Below are 6074 nucleotides of genomic sequence, written 5' to 3'. Positions count from 1 at the left end.
ACACGCAGCCACGTGCAGGCACACACCGACCCACCCCTATTTCCTGTACTATTTGACCACGTACAGACCACAAACACAGCATGCACACACGCACACACGCACAGAGGACACGCAGCCACCCCTATTTCCTGTACTATTTGACCACGTAAGTGGGCACAGAACACATTTTTCCCCGTTTGCCCACCAGCTCAACTCATTTCTCATCCCATGCTCCCAGCGCGGCCAGCAAATGCCAAGCATAGCACGTCTGCCCGCTCGGAATCCATCAGAGACCCAAGGACCAGGACTGGACGGCTTTCCAGAACCACCCCCTGTGGGTGCCCTGCCTTTTCACCTCCTAGGGCCCCTTTGATTACTCCCTGCCTCACCCCCAGCCCAGGTTCTGAAAGAGCCTCCCCACCAGACAGCGTTGATTAAGTATTCATTCATTGCCCCATTTTTTATTAATCAAAGACATGTATAATTGCCCATGGAGCCCGTGATCAGCATGAGATAGCCAGCTGAACCAGCTGCGTTGCTATCGTTCTGGCCCAGAGCAAGTGAGCAGCTAGCTTCCTTGGCCTGCGTGGCCATTTCCTCCTCAAAAACTGAATTGGGGGGGAGAGCTTGCATATTCATGCAGTCGGTAGAACCCCCCACCCCCATGCCCAGCCTCCTGGGTCCCCACCTCCCCTTCCTTCCAGGATCCCAGGGACTCAGGCTATTCCAAGCCCACCCTTCTTTTTTAATGAGGAAGAAATAAGAGGTTAGGACAGTGGAAGGCCAGCGGAGGGAGTACTTCTCCAGATTGCTACCAAAACACGAAGGATCAAGAAAGTGCAACCACCTGACTGCGTGAGGTAGGGGCAGCCCCGTGAGTTACACAGCCCTGAGCAAGCTCTTTGCCTGTCCCACCTGTGAGAGGAAAGCCGTAGTGCTTTAATTACAGTGATTGTTATAAAAGAAATATGAGGTGGGTTTGTTGCTGCAGGGATGGAAGGCAGTAGTCAAGACTGCAGCTGGCACTGGGTTCTCCACTTTCTAGAAATGTAGGCAGAGCCGGCTTTGGGAGGGGATTTCAAAGGAACTTGCCCAAGGTCAATCACTCTGCAAAGTGCCAACGTCTGCCTGATGCCCAAACCGATGTGCTGACACTCTCAGGCTTAACATAGAACATTTGGGCATTAGAGAAAACAAGTCTTCCTCCCCCCTCCAAAAACAAATTAACTGATGGGGAAAATAAATGAGAAAATATAGCATGCCAGACAAACAGGACATGAATGCAAGATTTTCTATTTTACCGCAAGACACAAAGACACTGAAATTAATTCAGGCCCTATCTCCTGCTCGGGCTTACATTTTGGTCTCCTGAGGACCTGAGGGATCAGTAAGTGTGGAAGTAGCAAGGAAGGAACAGAAAAAGTCAAAGCAAACAGAGGAAGATTTTATCATGTAAATCCGCAGGAGCAGTCAGAAAGGCCCAGCTCACAGGCTAGCTGTGCATCCAGGACTGGAGCTCGGGACGTGGGACAGGCTGTTGGCTCTTAGTGTCCCCAGCACACACCCACGTCGATGTCTGCAGAAGGCCCTGCGTCGGTCTCATGGAAACTGTTGGGACAGAATGTTAGATTATTCTCTGAACCATTCCCATTTCATTAGGTTCAAGTTCCCGCAGCTAGCAGGGGCATGTGCTGTAAGGACCACTCTCATGCCTCACTCTGACGAGAAGTAACATGTAATATCGGAGAGCAGTGATCATAATAAGGTCTGAGGACACACCCTAGGTCTTCATTCTTTCTCTCTTGACTTCCTTTCTTCCTCCTCACCCTGTATCCTTTTTAAATTTATTGATCTGCTCAACAAACATTCGTGGTACCAGAGGCAGAAGCTAGTGCAACACTTTCAGAGGCATGAAGCCTGGATAGAGCGAGGACATTCAGGAAGCAGCTGGAGCAGACAGGGCAAAGGGAATGGCAAGACGTGAGGCTGAAGTGACTGCCTAAGGGAAGGCGTTGGACAGCAGCCCCTATCAATTAACCATGTCTGTTGATGCCACCCCTTAATGTCTCTCCTGCCCATCCTTGACCACTGCCCTGTTCAGACATCATCACCTGCCACCATTGCATTCTCTTGCTGATTTCCGTGGTACCCACTTGATAAAGGACTTGGATTTCGGTTATGCCAAGCAAACAGACAAATGAAACAAAACATGAACTTTTTGTTCCTGCAAAATCTGGGCTCATGCGAACCAAAATGTCTGGTCTTTCCAGGTTTGGTCTTCAATGAGGTTTCAAGAATTTGTTTTGGAAGACAAAAGGTAAATGCAAATATTTTCCATTTCAACTGGGGAGAAAAATACTCGTCATCTTGAGGTAATGCCAAAAAAAAAGTACAGATTTTTAGGCCTATTACTGACTTTACGGATTCCTCTGAGCTCTAGTCTCCTGATCTATAAAGTTGTAATCAGGTTGTTGTGCTAATGAAAGATAATGTAAGAAAGTCACCCAATTAGTACACCAGTTAATTCATAAATGCAGCTATTGTCGTTAATAAAAAGTACTTATTGAAAAACAAAAGAAATTATGAAGTCATATTTGAGGAGGGTTGCAAAGTGCTCGTAACCTAAAAAAGAAATCAGTGAGGGAAAAAATGCCACTGCCTAATGCTTGAGCTCAGTCATCTGTATTAGAAGTCCCACCCCAGAGAACTGATCTCTAGGTAGCACCCAAACCAACATTAGTGTAACCAGAGTGACCTCCCCACTTGAGTAGGTGTGTCCAAAGCAGGGGTCCGTTTGCCTGTACTGCGAGCTATGGGAAGGAAGGAGGTTTGCTCAGGAGCCAGAGAAGGGGAGGGAGTCTGAGAGCTGGGCCCTTCAGGGTGTCTCCTGTGTGCTCAGCACTTCTGACAAAAGGCTGCGTGCGAGCCTCTACATGGTCCTGAATGAAGATGAGGCGTCCTTGCTCTGGGGAGACATTTCTCTAACCAAGGGTGGATCCGAAAGGACTCTCAAAAGATAACTGGGGAGAGGGAGTTGCTCCAGCCAGTCCGGTCAACCAGCTCAGCCCTGGCGGATGCTGGAGTCAGCAGATGTTGCACTCAGATCACCTGGAAGAAGGTGCCCGGCCAGCCGCAGGGAACTTCTGGGCCAGTTCCTGTGACAGAAATAAGGCCATATGAGCTGCCTGCTGCCCGTGGCCCCGCACCCAGCTCTAAGTCCACGTTCACCAAGAAACCGTTAATTGGTAACTTGACTTCTTGCATAAACTTTGCTAGAACAGAGTACGCTGGGCACACTGACAACTTGGGAATCTCCAAAGCCAAGGACCAAGCTGAGGAATGCTGTCAACAGTGAAGCGTGCCCGTCCCTGAGAAGTATAACAACACCTATCACAAGGACCTGAGATTCGTTGAGTGCTGGCCACTCATCAGGCACCATTCTAAGTGCTTTGTGCCGATTCCCTCACTAAATCTCACGACAATCCTGGGGGGATAGGTGTTGTTATTAGCATCCATTATCTGGGCCATTTGAGGCCCAGAGAGATTAAGCAACTCCCCCAAGTTCACAGAGGTAGTAAATGGTAGAGCTGGGATATAAACCTGGATGCTCTTAACCAGTACCCCACCAACCTCTCTGAGCCCCCTACCCCACCCGGGCACTGGACAGAGCATGATCTCTGAATTGGATTCATATGGGCAGCAATTATATTATTATAGTAACAGGAATTGGGGTGGATACCCCTTTAGGAGGTTTCATTCGTGAAAACCAGAGAGGAACGTTGCCTCTCCTTCAGCCTTGGGGCTGTCTCCCAGCCACATGCACTCTCAAGAAAAAAGGAAACGGCACAAGGAGGAGTCAGGACTCCTGAGTGAAAAGGACAGGGGTTTTTGGAGGCACAGCAACCCCAAGCAAAAAGAGCAAGGAACAACTGGGACCAACCGTACCGTCCCCTTTTGCCGTGGGGAAAGGCGAAGGGAAGCAGGACAGGGCTGGAACGGTTCCCATGCTGCGGAAGGAGGGGACAATTGGGGAGAAGGGAGACTCTCTCCCCTCGCCAGAAGAGCCCACATATGACTGAAACCGCGGCCCTCTACTGGCGTGCCTTCCTGTCCCTCTCTACCCTTCCTCCCTGTGGCTACATAGAGTCTGTGGTGACACTAGAGAAGCCCCCATCAGGATCTGTAGATAGGACACTAGACAGAGAAGCAGACGTGGGTCTGGAGCACCCCAACTGGGAGATTTTGAGCGTCTTTCCCTTTGGGACCGGCTGTGATGCTGGGACCCCACGCAGAGACTGAAGGGAAGCCGGGGTTGTGTGTGGGGTGCTGTGTTCTTCCCTCCCTACTCAGAGGAGGACAGAAAAGCCCTTGATGGTGAGTTCGCCCTGGGAGTTTCTGCCTGGAAACTGCAACGGCCTGACAGTGACTCAGAAACCACGGAAGTTCTCGAGGCTGATGGGTTCTTATAGATTGTACGGGCAGCTCTCCTCGTGGACTGCAAAACCACAGGACGGGCTAACATCACACTCAAGGAAAGAGCCATACCCCGCAAAGAGCTTTCTGCCCTCTGAGTCTTAAAGCAAACACAGACTCAGCTTTCGCACCTTTGGAGGCAGCATTGCCTCTGGGGGTGCATCAGACCTCATCCGTGTCTCCTTCTCCTAGAATTCTCCTCAATGAAACCATCATGTGGGGTATGAATAACGCAACAGTAAAGACAAGCGTTTACGCAGTGAAGCTTGTAAGTCAAGTCCTGTGCTAAGAGAATTATTTCACCCTTATGGCCACCCTATAAGGTGGCTGCTATCATTATGCCCACTTTAAAGGTGAGGACTGTGAGGCCTGGAGAGAGAAAGTAACTTCACCACATCCCACAGCTGTTAAATGGGAAGAGATGGACTTCCGATCTATGTAGGCTGACTCCAGAGTCTGTGTTTTAATCACATCTTTACACTGTAGAGTCCCTCTTCCTGCACCAATGTCATTCTCCTCCAGGAAGCCTTCCTTGAACTCCTCCCACCCCCTATTCCCCGCGCAGTAAGAGGGGGGGTCTGCTGCATGGGCAACAGCAGACCCTCCATATTACCCTGCCCAGGCTCTGTAGCTTCAGCGTCATCACAAGATGTCGATTCAACACGGGAGGAGACAGATACCATGTCACTCCCGAGTCGGACTGCACAGCCATTCTCAGCGGTGCAGATAGACTCTTAAGAAGCTACACCATCGTCTCTCGAGATGGACGGCTGCCGACGAATCCTCTCTAAGTCCTCTTTGGCCCTGTTATCAAACAGAAAGAGTTCATCTACCTAGCACAAGCAGAGCTGAATTGCAGTGGAGAATATTGGCTATTCTGTTATGAACGGTGCCACTCAGAAAAGCAGACGCTGATGCTCAAAATCCCGAACTTCCCTATGGCAGGTAGGGTACAGGTTATACAGGGCAAAATCACAAGACACCGACGGTTAGGGGTTTGGGATTGTCCTGGGAGCAATGGTGAGGTAAGGGTAACGAATCCTTTCTTCAGGCCTTGAGGACAGTTCTAAGGTCTGTTCCAGTGTCTCTCTGCCTGGTTTCATGGGACAGTAGCCAGTAGATCATTCCACCTCAGGGCTCAGGAGCTAAAACATAACTTTAGGGCAAGATGTTATCTCTAGTCTGCCTAGAGGTCCTGACCATGCGCCTTAGCCAGGTCCGGGCTACTCTCTTCTGCGGCCTTGGAGCTTGCTGGTCATCCAGGACATATCTATAAAGAGATATGATCTCTCGAGTTGGATTTAAAGCTATATTTAATCAACGTCATAAAGATTCTTGGCTTCCGTCTCACAGCACACATTTTTATACCATTGTTTGGACTTCTCGCTTCTATTCCTCTCATGGTGTTTCCTCCCCAGTCTTTCCGTGGGAGCTCCGTTGGGGTGAGCAGGTGTGAGGGAAGTGACCTACACCACACAAACTCACAAGAGACTGATTGATAAGCCTGGAATGCAACTTATTAATTTACACTGAGAACTGAAACCACCCAGCAGACAGGAATCCTGAGGTTGACTGATCAGCGTAATCTCTTTCAGGAAGGATGGACTTTTGGGAAAGGAAAT

This window comes from Furipterus horrens, unplaced genomic scaffold (genome assembly GCF_987537825.1).
Source record: "Furipterus horrens unplaced genomic scaffold, mFurHor1.1.pri manual_scaffold_2, whole genome shotgun sequence".
Taxonomy (NCBI): Eukaryota; Metazoa; Chordata; class Mammalia; order Chiroptera; family Furipteridae; genus Furipterus; species Furipterus horrens.
This window is presented reverse-complemented; position numbering follows the sequence as displayed.